At 36.2% G+C, this 21,102-nt stretch overlaps 1 long non-coding RNA gene across 2 annotated transcripts; it reads left to right on the top strand.

Annotated features, from left to right (window-relative positions):
- The first annotated feature begins 1,071 nt into the window (after positions 1 to 1,071).
- Positions 1,072 to 1,541, top strand: LOC110676340. 2 transcript variants are annotated; one of them, XR_002500285.1, is made up of 2 exons: positions 1,072 to 1,164; positions 1,234 to 1,541. It is a non-coding gene; the product is annotated as an uncharacterized LOC110676340 (long non-coding RNA). The 2 variants fall into 2 exon arrangements; XR_002500284.1 differs by having other exon boundaries at positions 1,227 to 1,541.
- The last annotated feature ends 19,561 nt before the right edge of the window (positions 1,542 to 21,102 follow it).

The raw sequence follows: 21,102 nt of genomic DNA, 5'->3' as shown, positions 1-21,102 counted from the left end.
AAAATGATGGAAAAAACGACTAAGTCCGAAACGTAAGCTGTCAAATAAGTGAGGTTAGGCTCGTCATATGCAGTGCTTTATATCCATCATATCAGCTGATGGCTGATGGTCTAAAACTATCACTATCATTTGCGAGCTATCAATATCACTTTGATTTGAAAACCAACAACAGTGATGCGACATCGCACTCTAGATCATAATCACTACGGAATGAGTGATCACGTGATAATTATACATGCTATTACTGTTTTTCAGTGACCAACAAATAGTTTCAATCTATCTGCAACACTGTTAAAAATATCGTACCGATAAATTGCCATTTTAACTGCTTAAGTTAAGGCTAAACTTAACCCATCAGTGATATCCATAGTCTATCGCCATCAATGCACTTGTGATGGAGTAGACAGCATGATGGTGATGTTAAATACCCGCATAGAAAAACACAGTTTGTCGTACATTGCAAACAATAAGCTTCTTTTAGCTGTAATGGTTAATGTATCACAAGCGGTTGTATTTATGTTGGATAATATGAAATCAAAAGCTCTTGACCATAAACTACGTTTTCAGTCATCTATATCAAATAGTGACAATTTATTATACCATCCAGATTAGGTTCAACAGTATAATATTTAAAACGCTCGAGAAACAGTTGCAATGTAGACTCACCTTTTGCGAAATTGTTTGTGCTGCTGTGCACGTGTTTGCATACCAACACATGTGCGTTTTACTGTTCAACCCATGTTGAACAGTTTGAGAAATAGTTATATGTTGTTGGTACTTGTAAGCGATTTTTTGTGTACACGCTTGAAAAGTTACACAGAAGGTACGGAGGTTGGTAAATTTTAAAACTCGATGGGGAAATCTTTAGTGTTGTTATATATTTAATCATCTTGACTATAGTCATTAACATGAAAAATATGAACTAAAAATCATACTGCTAAAATTTTATATGCGAAATCGAGGTCAACATATGTGCAAAACGAACAAGTGTTCAATCGCTGTGCACACATCTAACGTGTTATTTTTTTTAGCGTGTTTGTTTATTGCTCAGTATGCTTTCAAAAAAAAAAATACCGCAGGGTGCAAAATAAATTCAAATCGTTAAAAAAAAACCTTTTGTGATGAAATTTCCGGCCTGAGCTGTTACCAGATTCGGGGCACTTGGTGAGTATAATCTTGTGGAACTTCAATCCGATCAATTTGACTCATTTCTTTTACTTAATCAGACCAAAGGAGCATGATGCGGCCTCCATCAAAGCGATCAGCCTCCACCAAGCAACGCATTCGACCTGACTTAAGAAGGTATCCGGGACCTCGTCCGGGACTGGAAATGGAAACCGACAATACTAGCTGAATCTGCTCTCGCAGCCCCTCCCAGCAACAAATATCGCGGAAAGCTGGTTTCGTTTGGAAGGATGATCGGGCTCTCGATGTTCCTGTTACATTTTATGCCGGATTTGCTGCTGCATACCAGCTAGACTGAATGATTTCCGGATCGGCGGATAGGCGCTTCTTCAACATCAGAGGACAAATAAAAGTGGTCAAGGCATCAAAACGATTCAACGAAATTCTACACTTTTTATGATAAGTCATCGAAGCAATTTATAACATAAGGCAAAAAATTCTAACTCATGTAAGTAGACAAATTTATCTTAAGATTATGAAAAAAAGAACACTAATTCCAAAACTAGTTGACAAGTTATTTTTACTTTAAAAAGAAAGAAATAAACAAGTAGTGCAACTTTCTAATTTTACTTGAAACGAACAGTTACTGTTAATTTTCAAAGTGCATAGTATTTACTTTAATGAACTGTACATGATTCAATAGAAGTACAATTAGAACACACGCACTACTTGTTTCATTGGTTCTCATAAATGCACTCGCAATTTCTTCACATATAGTATAAATACAACAGAGCAAAACAGCATAGGGTTAAAATACTGTACAGTATCATAAACCAATAATTTCATATACATTATTCGTTTTTCATGATCTTTATTGTTTTAACTAAATCCAAACTGTTTGCCTTATAGGAAATTTGACGAAAAATGTACAATTTGTCGACTAATTGGCAAACTGTAAACGAAAAATTTTGTTCTGGAAAATCGACGATTTTTTATGGTTACATAACTTAACCGCCCATTCCCCACATTGTTATTTGCCCAATAACAATTTCCCGAACGGTTAAAATCGTTTCCCGTAGGGTTGGCTTATTGTTACGTACGATGTTATTTGAAACGATTCTGAAACAGTCGCAAATGGTTGTGCACACTACGGGAAACAGTAATAATATTGTTGATAGTTATCCGGGTAGATTGATCCGAATTGTATCGCAGTCGGCCTGTACAAATCAGCAAATTTTAAGCGTTGTTAGTGACAGCGAGCAACTCTGGTTGAAATTTATAGTTTTGCAGGCTTTGGAAAATTTAACGATCATCGACACACGAACCATAATTTCATCCCATTTATCCGCCTGCATTCATACAACACGCATGACATTTACCGTCCGTGGAAGATAACACGCCATGAACGAAAACAAGACAGACACACACCACCCACTGTTTGCGCCGATCACTATGTGTCAACACTTGTAGCATGCGCTGACCCAATCTCATTCTGATCAAGGAACAGAGGCGAGTATTTTTTATTTTCTTTGCTATGATTGCAACCATTGCAACGAGTGCAACATATAACGCTCGACGTTATTGCAAAATCTCCATCTCACAGTGTTCAATGGTCCAATAGATCCCCGGATAAAAACGTATCATTCAGTGAATGGAATAAACCATTAATGTACAATATAACGTATTGGATACAATACAGCGTATTGTAATTGAATGTCGAAGCAATATTATTCTTGTTTGGATATACAATTCAAAAACAATATAATATATTGTAACAGAACATTGTATTGTTTTTAATTGGTTTTATACCTTACAATTTTGGTCAAATTCCTATTTTCGCGTAAAACAACTGTTGCTTTTTTTATGTAGCTTTGCTGAAAGAAATAAACAAAACAAGTTCAGAAAGCAAGAAATGGTGGGTGAAAAATATTCAAAAAGTTAAAATAAGTAGTTTTTTAGAAGTCACTTGACATTAGCTGTAACGACGAATGCAACCATCATACAGTTCGTTGAATAGACCATTTCCGTTAGATCTAACCCCCAGTTTTTGTATTTTTCTTCGAAAGACAATCATTTTTAATGAATATCAACGCTTTCCGATTTTGTTTATATGGACTCCTAATTTTCTTATGAATTTTTGAAAACATAGATACTCACCACATTTTTAAAAATAATTCGAGATGCGGCACAGTTGGTTCAACCCTATGGGTATCAGCGTGGTGAGTTTTCAACAGATTTTCGATTCCACCCATGCTTCGGGATACTTGTTTACATTTGGAAACGTCAAATCAGGTGCGCGCGCAAACAGACCGTGATCCCAGTCAGTGCGCCCCAAACAGGAGCGCCAACGAAACTAACTTCAAATTACTCAAACAAACGTTTTTGAACCAGGTTGGAACTGGCGCAACCCGTTCTGAATCAGTTTCAACCCCAACCCGATTCAGGTCTTCCTATAGGAAAATATACATATTTTCCCCCACAGATTCAAAATTCAAAACCACCCCCTTACAACAAATCTCGCATCCACCCAACAGTTACAGCATCGCTAGTTCTATTAGAGACTATTTTTTACTAGTCATGCCGACAAATGCCTTAATCTATCTGTCGGCTATTGATCCGGAAGATTCCCGCCTTGAGGCAGCAACAGCCGCGCAAGGAAATTTTGAGCAGCTGTTGCTGCCTCATGTCGTGAATCTTCCGGCTTATTCAAACCTCGTCAGCACAAAACAGAGAGATCAGGTATCTGTTGGTTGACTAAAATCCTTGCGTTGCAGAACCGTGTAGTGTTCGCCGTGTGCGGTCATAACCGACCGAAGCGATGAAGGTGGTTTCCACGGTGTTAACGGAGATTTCAGGAACCGTGAAGGAAGGAGGTAGCAAAACCGCAGCGGAGCCCATTATGATGAATGAAAACATAAATAAAAATCATCTGGTCATGCCAGCTGATCATAAATTCACCACAACGTGGTGGCAAAACCATAGGGGAAAAAGGGGTCTGCATTTTTTCGAGGCGAAACAAATTGTAGGGGACCGAGGGGTGAACTAACGTGCCGCAAGTTTTTCATTGTTTTCTAATAGTTAAAGGCTTCAAAACATATTGGTTCCTTAGGAAAGTTTGTTCAATAAATTGACAGAAATCATAAAAGCCAATAAAAAATTTTCACGGAAATGGTCTATTGTTTTTGTATTGTACAACAATACACGAATTGCTAATCAAGACAATACATGAACATTATATCGTATTGTATTTTTAAAATGTTTGTATAAGAAAATATCTATATTTGTATTGTTACGATACTTAACCACCCATACATTATATTGCAAAAATCTCATATACCATACAGTGAACTGTTCAAAACAATATATTGTACTGTAATTGTATTGTCATTTTACATATACTGTATTGTATTTCCAATATATTGAATGGTACTGTTACAATACGTTATATTGTTTTTGTGTTGTATTTTTTATTCGGGATATAACTTGGTTGTTAAAGGCTGCATTACCTGAAAATATGAAAGTTATAACCAGAGTCTTGTGGAGGCCTTTTTACAGAAAACAGTTTTAGGGTGTTCCTGCAGTATGTTCTATGCACATAGAACTGTTTAAAAACCCTCAAAAGAGCAAGTTTTTTAGCTATATTTTTGCACATAATGATAGTTTTTTTTAGATAGAAATATGACTTAAAAATAGTATTGGAGTGATTGAAAACAGTACAATCTTTAAGTACACCTAATTTAAAATCAACCAAAATGCCACTAACTTTCACCAACTTTTGGCCCCTCAATAGGGTCCTAAAGGCCTGTCCCAATTTTAATGCCAAACGCTTAAGTTTAGGCTAAAAACACATGTTTACTCTATTTTTTAATGTTTTTCTTTTGTTTAAGTTCAGAAAACATTTTTTTAGATTTTGTCTCACTCCTTAGCTTAAACTCAAATTTTGGGTGTATTTTGCTTTTCGTGTCCCTTCCAAAATGTCAGATAGGAACAACCCCAGTGTTAAAACTAAATGCCCTGTGGTGTTTTTGTCGATTAAGCGAACGTCAAACATGATCAAAAATGTCAAGGTTCATTTATGGACCCAATTTTTAAATTAAAGTTCAAATATGATGTAGCCGTTATTTGAGCGGGATAAATTGCTAAAATAGTTGCAGTAACATTCTCTTTCGTGTCATTAAATAAAAACAAGATTTCATTAAACATTTTAGGACCCAATTGTTATTCAATATAACTTATTTGGAATGTGTCAAATTAATGTATATTTGTTCTTTAAAATTCAAGAAATAGTGATGCAGCATTTATTTTTCATGTTCATTCATATTTAGATTTATGTAAATGAGTACCAAAAAAATCTCTTAGAAATAATTAACTGAATTTCTCATATCAAAAATAATAGGACAAAAATACTGTACACTACACACATAATTTAAATTTCAAAGCAAAGGATTACCCTCTTTTTAAAATGTTTACATTCATAGAGCTCTCCGAATGCGATGTGCCACGAACTGTTATGGTTCGCGAACTGTTACACTCTCCGAATATGGTTCGATCGGCTTATTCGGATCAAAATCCAAACAAAGCTAAGCTTTGCCTTATGATACCAAAATTTGAAAACAAAAAATGTTTTCGTGGCAAGGACCTTGTTGGTGAGATAAGAAGAAAAGTCATCTTCAAAAAAAATCATTTCTCTTTTGCTAAATTAACATTTTGTAATGTTTCTCGATTTTTTTTCACTTATATCTTCTTCTTCTTTCTGGCGTTACGTTCCCACTGGGACAGAGCCTGCTTCTCAGCTTAGTGTTCTTATGAGCACTTCCACAGTAATTAACTGAGAGCTTACTATGCCAATGACCATTTTTGCATGTGTATATCGTGTGGCAGGTACGAAGATACTCTATGCCCTGGGAAGTCGAGAAAATTTCCAACACGAAAAGGGGCAATCCATTAATCCAGACAATTTTCTGGGTTTTCCAAGGGACGTGAATATACTCCAGACTCACGTATCTGGAGAACAAACCAATGGCAAAATCTTGTTTTCATTATTGCAAACCGGTTCCGCTTTTCGTTCCCGTTCTGCTATCAATGCATCTGGGCCTTTACTGTGATTAATTTATTCTATGCATGGACTGCTCACGGCGCGTTATTTCCGCTAAGGAATTCAAATTTTTAAATATAGGCCTATTCAAATGACGTCTCAAATCAGCTGATCGGGAAGCACTTTGACATTTCCTCTTTGAAAATGACAGGTCCGTGTTAGCACCGGTCCTCCACCGATGTGAACAAATGCATAGACGGATCTGTCACATGAAAAGGCCTATCCCCGCGATATTTGATCGAAAGAAAATATAATCGTTCGGCTCAGTGTACCCAAAAGAGAACTCAGCGGAATGTGAGTTCCACACGGTAATGGAAATCTACTTAAAAGCAACGAAATAATACACAGCACGGAAACGAACATTAACCTAAAATTGGCTTCTTTTCACTCAAAACGAGGAGCCGTTTACCCATATTGTTCAAATGAGCGGCGGAGCACAGTTTTTTTTTTGTGTTCAGAATAATAGCAATGGATGGGATGCTGATTTTCATACAAAATGCTCAAGTTTGACATGCTGAAACTTTGTTTCCCTATCAGCAATCGGCATGAAACTTTGAAAGAGAACTACAAATATTCTCATTTTCATAATCACAAATCAAGCGTGTGCTAGAATAAGGGCGTAAGTCGCATGATCGATTTCTCTTCATCAATCCTTTCTTCTGTAAATAAAGGTGACAAGTTTGCTAGCATTTTTTCACCTCAGTACGCAAGATTGCATCGCTGCCAATCGGTCTGAAGTGAAAAAATGCTAACAAACCCGCATCTTGTCACCTTTATTCACAGAAGAGAGGATCGATGAAGAGAAATCGATCATGCGACTTACGCCCTTATTCTAGCACACGCTTGAAATATTGTTTTTTTTTACAGTATCGGTTAAAAAGTTAAGCACCAGGTGAAATCGCTCAAAATAATAGTATTTAGTTTTAATAATTCAAATATGCTGTATTTCACGTTTTTAAATTTTTCTTTACTCAACGGTACATAATTTTCCACCCAAGCTATATTCTTACGATTTTTATGAACATTCAGATTAGATATTCTGCCGGATCCATAATACATTTCAAGAATAAACATAAAATGCAATAATAGAGCTCAAAATTGCAATTCATAAAAAGCTTACAAGTGGTAACGTGATCAAATCTATCTAATATAAAAGCTAAGGAATTTTCCAATATCAATTCCTCCGGTTATTTCCTCCAGAAAGTTTTCCGGATATTTCTTCAGAAATTCCTCCGGATTTGTTCCAGAAATTCATCCGGGATTTCCTCATAGAATTCCTACGAGGATTCGCTCCAGGAATTCATCCGCGGATTTTCCCCAGGAATTGCTGTGGGAATTTTACCTAGAAATTCCTCTGGGATTTCCTCATAGAATTCCTCCGGATCAATTTTATATTCGTACACGATACTGTTTTCACATCAAGTTAGTAAAAAACTATTAAATTATGTATGGGGCGGTCCATTAATTACGTAAGACAAATTTAGGGGTTTTCAACCCCCCTCCCCCCATGGTAAGACTTTTTGTATGAAAATCAAAAATAAATTGTATGGCGCGTAGGAATTCTTAGACCGCCCCTCCCCTCATAAACCCTTACGTAATTAATGGACAGCCCCTATTGAGTTTAAAATACTTTATCCATATTGAAGGTAATAGGTTTCATCTATTATTTGGCAATCACAAAATGTTTCCATTTACATTAATCTTTGGATGAATGAAACAGTATTGAATTTATGTCTAAAAATCACCCAATTCCATATTCGTACACCTACCAGAATTCAAACGTACAACATTCAAAACTAATCGAAGTCCATGCACCATTTAATAGTTTTATACCAACTTGATATGGAAACAGTGCCCCGTACGAAAATGAAATTGAGGCACTGTATGCTCCAGGCATTCATTCGGAGATTTCCTCCGGGAATTGCTCTGAGGATTTCCTCCGGGAATTTTCTCCAGAATTTCTCCCATGAACTCCTCTTAAGGTTTTCACAAAGATTTCCTTCGGGGCCGAGGATTTCCTTCAGAAATCCTTCCGGAGAAATTCCTCCTTTTCTCCATGAATTCCTCCGGGAAATCTTTTGGAGCTCCACTAGGAATTCCTTCGCGTTTCCTCCATAGTTCCCCATGTTCTTTTTCGGAATTTCTGCAGGAATTCTCCAGAGTTTCTCAAGTGATTCTTCGGAAATGCTCCGGAATTCCACTAGGAATTTTTTTGGAGCTACTTCGAAAAATTCCCTGCATTCCCACAGAAAATTCCTCCAGAGCTCCTCAGGAAATGTCTCGAAAGTTACTCCAGGAATTTCTTTAGACTTCCTCCAGAGTTCCTCGTTAAATTCTTCCGAAGTTCTTCCAGGATTTTTGAAGTCCTAGGGCACCCATACCATTGGGCGTGATAACCACTATACTTCCTCCGGATTATCACCGGAGATTTTTTCCAAAGTTTTTGTCAGAAAATCCTTTGGAGTTCCTCTAGCGATTCCTCTGGATTTCATCCAGTGATTCCTGAAAAGTTCCTCCAGCAATTTCTCCGGAGTTCGTCAAGCAATTACCCAGTAGTTCCTCTAGAAACGTCTCCGATGTTCTTCCAGAAACACATCCGGAGTTACTCCAGAAACACCTCCGGAGTTCCTTTAGGAATTGCTCCGTAGTTCCTACAGGATTTCCTTTGAAGATTCTCTAGGAATTCATCCAGAGTTCTACCAGGAATTCCTTCAGTGTTCTTCCAGGATTCCTTCAGTGTTCCTTCGTAGCTTTAGTGATAATTCTTCCGGATTTGCTCCAGAAATTCATCCGAATTTCAACCAGAAATTCTTCTGGATTTTAACCAGCTATCCCCCGGAGTTCCTCCAGAGCTCCAAAGGGAATTCCTTTGGATTCCCTTCATAGATCCTTAAGGAATTATTCCGCAGTTCTTTCAGAAATTCATCCACAAAATTTTCTGGAATTCTCTCATGAATTTCTCAGCAGATCCTTCAGCAATTCTTCCGGAGTTCCTTCAGAAATTTCTCCGGAGTACCTTCAGCAATTCATCCGGAATTCCTCCAGGAATTATTTAAGAGTTCGTCCAGGAAATCTTTCAAGAAAACTTCAAGGAATTCATCCACAAAATTTTCTGGGATTCTTTCTCTTCAGAAATTTCTTCAGAGTTGCTTCGAGCATTCCTTCAGACTTAGTCCTGGAAATCTTCCGGAGCTACACTGAGACAAAACTACTTAGGTTTTCCATAAATCAAGACTTATGAACCAGCCAAATTATGATTTCATTGCACGGTTAAACATTTCGAAAATGGGATCATAAGTTTCATAAGTGAGAGCTTTGAATTCTTTAATAAAAATTACTTGAAATATTAATCATAGCAATCGTTTGAAGAACTACTCCGCTTTCGATGTTGGCTACAAGTTAATCGAAAACAGATCACATGTTATCAAAACATGTCAATTTTTGAGCTCGCCTGAAATAAAAGGCAAACAATGTTATCGATTGTTAAATCGAATTGGAATTTTATCATTGCGCTTAATACCGAATTTCATTGATTGACTTATGAAATTTATTACTGAAATTCTTCACCAAAATCATAAGTAAAACTTATAAATTTCAACAATAATCGTTGTGGCGCCAAATCATAATTATTCCTTAAGAAACTATTAAGTTTTTTTGCCTCAGTGTACGCCGGGAATTCCTTCCCTTCAGAGTAACTTCGTTACTTCAGCCATTCCTCCTCTGCAGAGTTCCTCCGGGATTTACTTCCTAATTTCTCCATGAATTCTTTCGGAGTTTCTCTTGGAATTCCTTTGTAGTTTCTATAGAAATTTCTCCAAGATTTTTTTTTAATATTAGCCGGGAATTCCTTCATGGATCCTCTAGGAATTCTTTCTTAGTTCCTCCAGAAATTCCTCGGAATATTTCCAAGAATTCCTATGGAGATCTTCCAGAAATTTCTCCAGAGTTCCACCGGGAATTTCTCCATAGTTCCTTCAGGAATTTCTTCGAAGTTTCTCTAGAAAATATTCCGCAGTTCCTCTAACACATCTTTCGGTGTTTTTCCAGGAATTCTTTTGGAGGTCCTCCAAGAATTTCTTTAGAGTTTCTCATGAAATTTCTTCGGAGTTCCTCTAGAAATTCCTTCAGATTTCTTCCGAAAATGACTTTGGTGTTCCATCGGGAATTCTTGCAGTTTTCTGCCAAAATTTGGAGTTTCTCCAGGAATTCTCCAGAGTTCCTTCAGTAATTTCTCGGAAATCCTCCGAAGTTCCACTATAAATTCTTCTAAAGTTACTCCAGGAATTCCCCTTGATTTTATCCGAGAAATCGTCCAGATTTTCATCGTGAATTTCTCAAGACTTTCTCCTAGAATTTCTCTAGAGTTTCTTAAAAGTTTTTCCTGGAATCCCGTAAAAGTTTTTCCTGAATTACTTCAGAGTTCGTTCGGAGCGCCACTGGTAATTCCCTCAGATTTTCTTCATGGTTCATCTAGTAATTTCTTCGGAGTTTCTCCAGAAATTCCCCTGATGTTTCTCTAAGAATTCCCCCGGGAAATACTCCAGGAATTCCTCTATACATTCCTTTGGAGTTACTCTAGCAACTCCATCGAAGTTTCTCTGGATCTCCATCGAAGATTTCTCTGCAGTTCTTCCGGAAAAGTCGCTAGAGCTCCACCGAGAATTCCTTCGAAGTTCTGCTGGGAAGTCCTTCAAAGCTCCGCCGCGAATTCTATTGGAATTCCTCCAGGAATTGCTTTGAAGTTCATTGGAGTTCCTTCGGGATGTTAGCTGGTTCAATAAATTCTGCTTGAGAATTCTGCTGGTTCAATTCACTATTGGATTGTTTTTGTTGATCACTTTCGAAACGGATAGGAAAAAAATACAACAACCGGTGCATGCGCGCACAGTTCGTTCTATTTTTACTAGTCTATTTCATTTTGACTGGTCTATTTTTGGTAAAAATTTGGACTAAAAAATGGACCACCGGTGAAGTTGCCCTAAGTCAATCTAAAATCTTAACATAGACTAATCCAGTTGCCTGCGTAGTAGTGCAATGTTGACAAAATTTTCTTTGTTTGCTGTGAGAACTGTCACAACATTGCTTTTGTTTGCTGTGAGAATCCAAATATAAACAGAATTGCTGCAAAACAACCACTTCCTTGTTGGCCTACCGTTGACCGAAAGCTCAATAGCGTCAAACAAACGTCGATACGTTTTCATTTTGAGGAAATCGACTTGTGTAAGATTGATTGTGCGTTGGTGTTCGTGACAGTTTGCTTGGGGACCTCTATTGGTATATAAGGCATAAATCATAAATCAAGTGATGTCCAAAACAAATTACAGTTTTTGTGTAACAGATATAATTGGGTCCTAAAATGTTTAATAAATTCTTGTTTTTATTTGATAATACGAAAAAGCGTGTTCTTGCAACTACTTAAGCATTTTTTCCAGCTCAAATAACGGCTATAACATGTTTAAACTTTAATTTTAAAAATTGTTCCAAATATGAACCTTGACACTTTAGATCATGTTTGACGTTCACTTATTCGACAAAAATGCCACAGGGCTTTTAGTTTAAACACTGGGGTTGTTCCTATCTGACATTTCGAAAGGTACACGGAAAACAAAATATAACCAAAAAATTGAGATTAAACCAAGGGTTGTGACAAAATCGCTACAATCGTTGAAAAAATGGTTTTTGGGCCTAAACCAACGAACATTATTCAAAAATTGAGTAAACATGTGTTTCTGGCCTAAACTTAATCGGCTGGTACTAAAATTGGGACAGGGCTTTAGGACCCTATTTGGCCATCTGATCAAATACACTGGAATGTCACATGGATGCAGACTTGCGGGCGTACTTCGTGCATCTTTGCTGTTTCAAGCTTGTTCTAGAATAATGTGCGAATGTAACATGATCGATTTCTCTTCATCGATCATCTCTTCTGTGGATACAGGTGAAAAGATGCCAGTTTGTTGGCATTTTTTCACCTCACCTGCATTTTGTTACCTTTATTCACAGAAGAGAGGATCGATGAAGAGAAATCGATCATGCGACTTACGCCCTTATTTTAGCACACGCTTGATTTGCTTGAATTAAATGCTTGATAACTTTTTTGTTTCTTGATATTTTTGCGTCATTTTTTCACAAGATCTCAAAAAAACTCTTCTAGTTTGGCGTAACTTGGCGGCCATTTTGTTTTACGTCAATTTATTAAAAAATAGAATGTGGGCTATATAAATCTATATAATAAGGAGCTACTCTGAAAAAATCATACAAATCAGTTAAATATTCTAGGAGATATCTGAAATTTACGATATGATGTTTTTTGAACTTTTAAAATTCTTTATTTGGCCAGCGTAGTACCAGACACATGAATGCTCATTACTCAAATGCGGCTGCACCAAATTGCTTCATTTTTTCACAACATACTCTCATTAATGTATTGTTCCGAAGAGTGGATATCCGAATACGGTAAAAAAATCTGTAGCCTGAGATATTTACGTGTGTTATAGTTGCGTATCGGTCCCCCAAGGAATTTCGGAATATCTCAGGATCCACTTGACTAATGATCAATATCGACACAGATTCTAAAACTAGAAGAGTTTTTTTAGCACTCGTGAAATAATGGTGCAAAAATATCGAGCAACAAAAAAATCAAGGTTTGAATATTTCTATTGCGATAAAAAAATAAAGCTGCCGGAAAAGAGGTTAATAATATTGCTAAAATGTTTATTATCAAGACCACCGTAATTTTACGTCGTTTTCGGTGGTCTCATATCGACCTTTGATCTCTCCTTTCTGGCGTTACATCCCCACTGTTACAGGTTGTCAACTGATAATTTTTGCATGTGTACATTACCAAGCGCTACGGCTCATACAAAATTGTAATTTATTTTTTTCATACAAAGAGCGGAAGGTGGACGAAAATTATCATTTTTAGCGTTACGTAATAAATGGACGCTGCCTAATTTTAAAATTTCAACAATACCTTTTGTGTAGTTAACAGTTTAGATAGTAGATTCTAAAAATGTAAGATTTTTTTTTTTTCAACTATATAACGTTGAATAATAATTAAATGAAATTCTTAGAACACCATTTTCTCCAAAATTTTAAAGTACTGTACATTATAAAGAGTATTTAACAGGTCGTTTGAGAAGTTTGTAAGCCTGCACTATACACATCTTGTTCAGCACGTCGTTGACGAGTAGTGTGTGGTCTTTCAATACTTAATGAATAATGCGCTCTCGGCTAGGCATTGCATATACGATAGAAAGCGTTGTGTTTGGATGGGACCACGTGATTATTGAGCTAAAATCGAATTTAGGTTAACTTCTGCGTTCGTGAATCCTCTCGTGGTGTAGGGGTAACGCACCCTATCTCGTGAGCAAGGATTCGTGAGTTCTCACAGAGAAGAGTGTAACTTTTTCGCAAATTTCACATCAATTTGTCCATTTCATCCAATTGCAAAGTTTATGTAATGCTTAGTTTTTCGGTAGTTGATAAATTATAAAGAGATTAACCGCACAACTACCAAGCTGACAATTAACTGTAGAAAGCCAATCAGTTCTGAACATGATGTTCTGTTTTCAGTGAATGAAACTATCAATAAATTTGTATATTTACAATCTGGATTACTAAATAACATATTTTGACCTCATCAATCATAAAATAAAAAAAAAAAACAAATTTGTATGTTTCTCTGATCACCACTTTTTATTCTTCATCTTAATAAACTTAAGTATCGTTTTGATTTCACCTTCGTTCAAATGGTCCAGGTCTTCTGTATTGAAAGGATAGTAGAACCGATCCTCAGCCTCATTGGTAATGTCCTTCGTCCCATGATCGCGATCATCGTTGTCTTCCTCTTGATTTCCGTTATTTGGCCTTGTTAGATATCGCCACAGGAATGTCGCCAGTAGAAGCGTATTTCCGAAAGCCATAGTTTTCAGACCCATTAGTACTTTCAAAGGAATGATCAAGGCCTGGAACAGTAGAACCGGAAGGGCAATCAACGCCAGTGCCACCATCAGATACTTCAGAACATGGACCAACGAAGAGCCCATATTGGACCAACTGTGCGTATCCGAGATGGAGATCGTCTGAACACCGTGAGGATCCGATTTGCATTGCTGTTTCATCGGTGCATGCATCACTTCACCATAGCTGGGAATTAAACTGATGATCGTACAATTTAGTTAATCGCCTTTCTTTTAAACAATGTATCACTCCACTCACTCATCACTTTTATAATCATCGTAAGTATAGTAGTTGATGTTCCGTTTGTTTCTCCCGTCTATCGGGTCAATCTTCATCGTACGATCACCATTTTCTCTGATAGCATCGTAAACTGAAGAAAGCACCAAGTTTTTGTCCACGTTTAACACTGCTGGTGCATATTCCGCCAAAACTGAACACATTAGGAAAGGTACTATTGAGAAACTCATTGAAAAGTATCACTGCTCCAGACAATAGATCTAAAAAGACTAAATTGAGTCATAACCATTCAATTGCCTTTATATAGACATCAAAGAAATTTTCCTCGCCGAAGAACTTATTTGCATCTGTTATTCTAAGAAGATTACCTCCAATAATGTAATCTCCGTGAGTTGTTCTAAAGCGTGCATTACATCTGTTTTCCGCGAGACAAACACGCGGGCGAACCGTTAGTAGCTCCTCATAGAAACGGCCGGAACTCTCGATCCAAACAGAAGTAAGACCCCGAAGATCATTACTTTTCATCTTCTCTTTGCTTTGGTCCATCGTGAGGTAGGTCTTTTGTGGAAGCGATATCTACCGACGAAGATAAATTTCGCAAAAAGAAGCTGCAATCCATTTATCGACGTCGAAAGTAAAAATCGAGAAGAAGCGATCTTTAAACTTGCTGAATGGATTCAATTTGCACGTGTCTGCGAGCATTTGGTTCGACTATGCCGAAGATTATGAGATTGTTAACTACAGTGGCTGAAATGGGTATAGAAGACGTTACAATAATTTAATTACGACTGACAGCCACTAGCTGAATGATGACGGTTTCAAGTTTTAAGGCGTTTGTAAAATGACATTGTTGTTACTCAATAGCTACAAATGCCTATAGTCATATAATGTTTTTTTTTGTATTTTGCAACTAATTGCAATTCCTGGGTATCACAATGATTTGTTCAAATCCTATCTTTCCAAAGCTTGAAAATTATGAACAGGCAATACCAATCTTTTGTTATTCTTTGTATTTTTTTTCTTCAACAACAACTTTTACAAAGCGTGAAGACTATAATAAAGTAGCTGGACTCTTGAATGCTCTGCCTGAAGTCAGGCCTTGTCATCAGGGAATCATAGATGGGCAAATCATTACATACGATGAATGCCTATGAACCACAAAAACTTCCATAACACAATATTCCTGAGCATCTTGGGGTACTGGACTGAAGTCAAAACTTAAGTGAAATGAACTGTAATCACAAGTTTTACGCGCGTAGTCATCTGCATGTCACACATATGATGACTTATATTTCATCATATGAGAAATAGTACGTTACTCATAAATAATTCCATCAAAAAATAAATTGTAAAATCACGTCGCTTTCACTGCATGGTTGCAATTATTTTTCAAAGATTTCGTAACATTTATGTTTTAATATATACTCGCCTTCCCATAAAAGCACAACTGTCCCATATGGAAAAAGTAGGCATTAAGAAAATGGCACTCATAGTGTGAAGTTTGTCTTCTCACTCATTCAAATGTTTAGGATTTTCTGTTACATGTTGTATTTATTGAGCTCTCTGTACTGATTACTCATCTTTCCCCTGTTGATCGTAATACAAAATATGAACTTGAACACGATTTCAGGGTGCCCATTCAACATCAGTTTTCCAATCTCCGGATGCAAAAAAAACTGATAATGAAATGATACGGCATCTTCATGGTTTCGTATTTCTTCTTTTCATACAAAGTGATCAAATTTGGAGGACTCGTTCTAACTTATTAATGATATATTTTTAATTTTATTTATATAAAACTGTGTGCACAAAACGGTTTGCATTTTGATAGAGTTTTGAACAAAAAGATATAAACGAGTTTAAGTATCTTAAGGACCGACCACCGTTGAAATTGTATGAACACATTTCTATTATATGTACCAAAGTTTAGTTCAGACTACAGGGTGATTACTAATTCCTGTCAGTAAAATAACTGATCGTAGATAAAAGATGTATGTATTCCCAGTATACATCCTGTTTTGTACATCTATAAAGTTTGTTTTGACAAAGTAAAGATTAAATCTTTTTTTATTTACTTTAGTTTTTAGTCATATGTGTTGTTCTAAAGGTATAACACCTGGCACGCACGTTTGCCATAGATATATATATTTTGACTTACCTCCGCTGAAAAATTTGCCTGATTAAAACAGTATGTTATCACAATGTTTCAGACATACAAGGGAATAGCATAAGACTGATAATGGAAAATTTAAGCGAAAAATATATGTCTTTTTTGATGAAAATATATGCTTTTGAATAACGTTCGTGTTAACTGAAATGCTTCTAAAACAACGCATGTGGCTGGAAATTAAGGTAACAAAATAAATATGTTAGGAACGGACCTGGTGTAGAGGTTAGAACACACGCCTCTCACGCCAAGGACCTGGGATCGAATCCCATCCCCGAGATAGTCACTAAAAATTTCAGTGACGACTTCCTTCGGAAGGGAAGTAAAGCCGTTGGTCCTGAGATGAACTAGCCCAGGGCTAAAAATCTCGCAAATAAAGATAGAAAAAAAAAAATGTGTTATCTATGTTTAGCGAAGACAAATGTTATAGATGTCCAAAACTGGATATGCACTGGTAATTAAAATTCACACAATCATCTTTTTTCTATGATGACTTATTTTACTGACAGGAAATAGTAATCACCCTGTATATTTCCAAAGAACGAAGCTAAACGGCCAATGGATTCGGAATTGTGCATTAGACATGACATATGGATGGTTCCTGGATAATTTCTTAATCTGGTGAAACTTATGTTGGATCCAAGGACAGATCTTTTTAACAGAAATGATTTCCCAAAAAAAAATATTGTTCTCCTATCAAGAATATCTGAAGGATCTTGCTTTTTTATCCATCAAATATCTTACCATACATGAATTAATGAATTATCTTACAAAAAAAATATTGGGAATGAATGGAAAAATTCGCTGTAAATTAGATTTCAACAAGGAGCATCATAAAAACCTTGTCATAGATCAAGGACTCCAGATAAGACGTCACCATGGCAGTGAATCAAATTGTCATCATAGGAGATGAAAAACAAACAACAAAGCAAGCCGCTCAAAACCCGTTTATCCAAACTTTTACGGATTGGGATACAATCAGAAGCAAAATTGTCATGACAATCACAGGGCACAACATTGTTGCAACCTTTTCAACTCGCGATTAATCAGTTATTTTGAACACAAAACCGAATTTGTTTTATGCATGCTGTTCGATAGTGTGCCAATGTTTACCAACAAAGCCCATAAAATCGCTGCGCACGTGGTGATCGATCTTTGTCATATTCTGTTCAAGTGGTGATAAACTGATGTTGCGGAATACAATTGCTGCAACAAGAATAGGAGATGACAATGTCTTAGTTGCTGGGTGTTGGATGATAATTTATTCACTGCACCATGGTAAAATGAACACAGTGCCTTTTACCAAGAAAAAGAATTGATTGAATTTTTATCACGCACGGACAATTTAGAGCATAAATCTGAGTGTTCGGGTTGATACGGAGGTCAATTGAAGTGAAAGTATCAACAACAACTAAGATTTAGAAAACCACGTTGGAATTAGCATTGACGTAAATCTACATGATCAACTCTCTAATCCCCGGGACGGACCTTTTATTTTCAATCGACTGGTGTTCAGAAACAAATAAGTTTAATCAGATACGGTGTCAGTTTCAGAAGCTACTTGTTTCGCTAGTTGGAGATCCTTTTTCGCTTCTGTATCTGAACTTCCTTTCCAGGTTTACCAAGTTACTTTTTTCTCCAGTTAGGGAGATAAATTTTTACTTGACTGCTGGATTTATAAATACCTTGTGCTTGGAGTCCGTGAACCAGGAGGCAAACACGGACTACTCAATTTTCATGAAATATCTTCAGCGTTGCTGTTAGTACATGCTTTTTGTCTGTATGGACATTTCAGCCAGATGACTAGACAATGAGCGAATTCTGAAGTCACTTCCAAAAAACCGCGAGACGAACATAAAAAGAAGGTAAAAGTACACTTAGAAATGCGAATAGTCACAAAATTACTAAATTAGAAAAAATAAAGACTAATTTCTATCTGCCTCACTTTAATTCTGCTTTCATTTTTATGCTATTTGTCAATTCACCAGGGTCGAAGCATCGTCAAGCTGTAACCCAGTTGAAATGACAGTGTGAAAATTCACAGCAGAATGAAAGGGAGGCAGATAGATAATAGTCATCAATGCATAAACTTTAGTAAGTAATTAGTTGGCTATTTTTATTTCTGAGTGTAAACATGCGTCTGCTCAAACTTCATAAAATAACTTCAGTTTTGCAATAAGGATATGATTTTTGCATGTGTTGTCGCTGCAACTAGGGTTAGGAATCAAAACACCCCTGTTGAGCGTAATTTAACTAGCTTTGAGCTGTAAGTTTTTATTATTTAGTTTGGGTTGCATGTAAATAGTAGTGTTTAAGCAAATTTCAATGGTTTTTAATATTATATTTGTAATTCAATTTTAGCAATACAATTTCTGCACACGTTTAACTGATAAACAAGCTGTATCTTTTGACATTTTCGTCTCTGTCACGTTGACGGTCAGCAATAGGGTAGTCAGTTTTCCCTTCATCTGTCCGTTACGAGTTCAAGGGGACTGCGAATAGTTGAGCGCAGTACCAACAGCATGTATTGACACTTCGGCAAAGTAACCAGACAATTGACTGTTTAATGAGAAACTTGCGACGATAGACGCGCCACCATAATTCATATAACGAAGAGTATTAGAACTAACTTGGAGGTGATGATTTCGCAATTTTGAGGTTAAAATCACCTCCAAACACTAGCGATTTTGCGGTGGGATGTTGACGTTTGATCACGAATTGCCGGATTATGAGGTTACTTTAGGTGAACCAGGAGACAAACATAAATTAGGGACCGTCCATAAATGACGTAGCATTTTTTTGGCAAATTTTTGACACCCCCCTCCCCCATCGTAGCCTATTGTTTCGTGAAGTTTGAGCGGTCGTATGTGTAGTCCTACCTATTATTTATGTTTGTTCCTGATTCACCGGAAGTGACCGCAGAATCCGTTCAATGTTCAGTCATCTGGCCGAATTGTCCACAAAGGCAAAAAGCATGTACTTACAACGACGTTGACGGTATTGGAAGAAGATTAAATCCACTTTTTGAAAAATTGCCGGGGCATTATTGGATGCTATCAAGATATTTTTTTTATAATTAATGAAAAAAAATATTGGTAGATCTAGAAAGAAATGAACCATTGCCAATTAAGGTGAAATGTATTAAACAAAAACAAAGTATTCGTTTGGAGAATCAGCAACCATTCCAGGTATTTCAAGTGAAATTCTTTCAAAAAAATAAAACATTTAAAATTTGAAACATAAAATATTTTTAGAATATGTTAGCCTGATACCACAAATCAAAAAATGGCTATCAGCAATAAACTAAATTGTTTCGTAATAACAAGCTTTCAATTTTTTTTTTTAATTTATTCAATAAATCCTCATAAAAGGGTAAAATTTTTGTTTGAAAGTTTCACCAAAATTTAAAGAATTAAAACAATTTAATTTATTAAAATGATTAGGAGAAGAAAGAAAGAGGTGTGGTAATGCATTCTCATTCCAAAATTACGGTACGGTTAAATGTTCATCGGTCAGTTTAAAATATTCTTTTGAATAAAATGAAGAATATTATTATAAAATTGTGTTAATTATTTCCAGAATAAAGCCAGAATTTTTTATTAGGACTCTTCAAAAGTTCTGTCCAAAAAATACATGATAACCAAAATTTTCAAAGAACCCACAATTCTATCAGAAACCTATCTAGTTTTCTGTCAGAATGACAACAATGGTTAAGGAACACTTGTCTTGGATTTCCTTGACCAGATTATATGTGAATACGGACCATTATTCCACTTATGTGAGAGTTTTGCCCATGCATTCATAACAACTGCATCCAATATACTATGAGATTTCAGTCCAAAATTTTGTATGATTTGTTTTCAGCATAAGTATTAGGCCAATACCCAGGATTCTACGGAAATATTTTTCGGAATTTTGTTTTAGCATCTAGCTTGGGATTCATTGAAGTTGTGTTTGACGAATTTCGCTGTTATCCAGAAACTTTTGTTCAAGTTTAATAGAAATCCATTTTTGTCAAATATTTAAGAATACATGGAAGAACAAACATTCCATGCAATTACCATAAAATTTATCGAAATAATAAACATATTTATTTTTTTTATCAACTGAACTTCTATCTGCTTACTTATTTGGTTTGAATTCATAATCACGAAACCAACAAATTTAAAAGATTTAAAAAATATAAAGGATCACTGAATTAAAATCTCTTCTTGAGTTAAGGTTAATTATAAATCGAAGCCAGACCTCAAATTTTCAAGAGCATAAATCTGGAGAACCAAACATCCGTTTAGGTTTGTCTAAACTTTAGTTTGGTCCAACAATACCAACCTGGCCAACCGCACGCTACGGCACTGAGTATAGCATAGCCAAACACAAAATAAAGACCTCCATGTCCCTTGCAGTTGCCCAAAATTTTATGGCACATAAGGGCTCATTCACAAATGTTATAACGCTGAAGGGGGTGTCCTCATGATGTTACGGCTCATACAAAATTTTTAGAACATCCATACAAAAA

This window comes from Aedes aegypti, chromosome 2, assembly GCF_002204515.2.
Source record: "Aedes aegypti strain LVP_AGWG chromosome 2, AaegL5.0 Primary Assembly, whole genome shotgun sequence".
Classification (NCBI taxonomy): domain Eukaryota; kingdom Metazoa; phylum Arthropoda; class Insecta; order Diptera; family Culicidae; genus Aedes; species Aedes aegypti.
The sequence above is the reverse complement of the archived record's forward strand: the minus strand, read 5'-3'. Positions and strand labels throughout refer to the sequence as shown.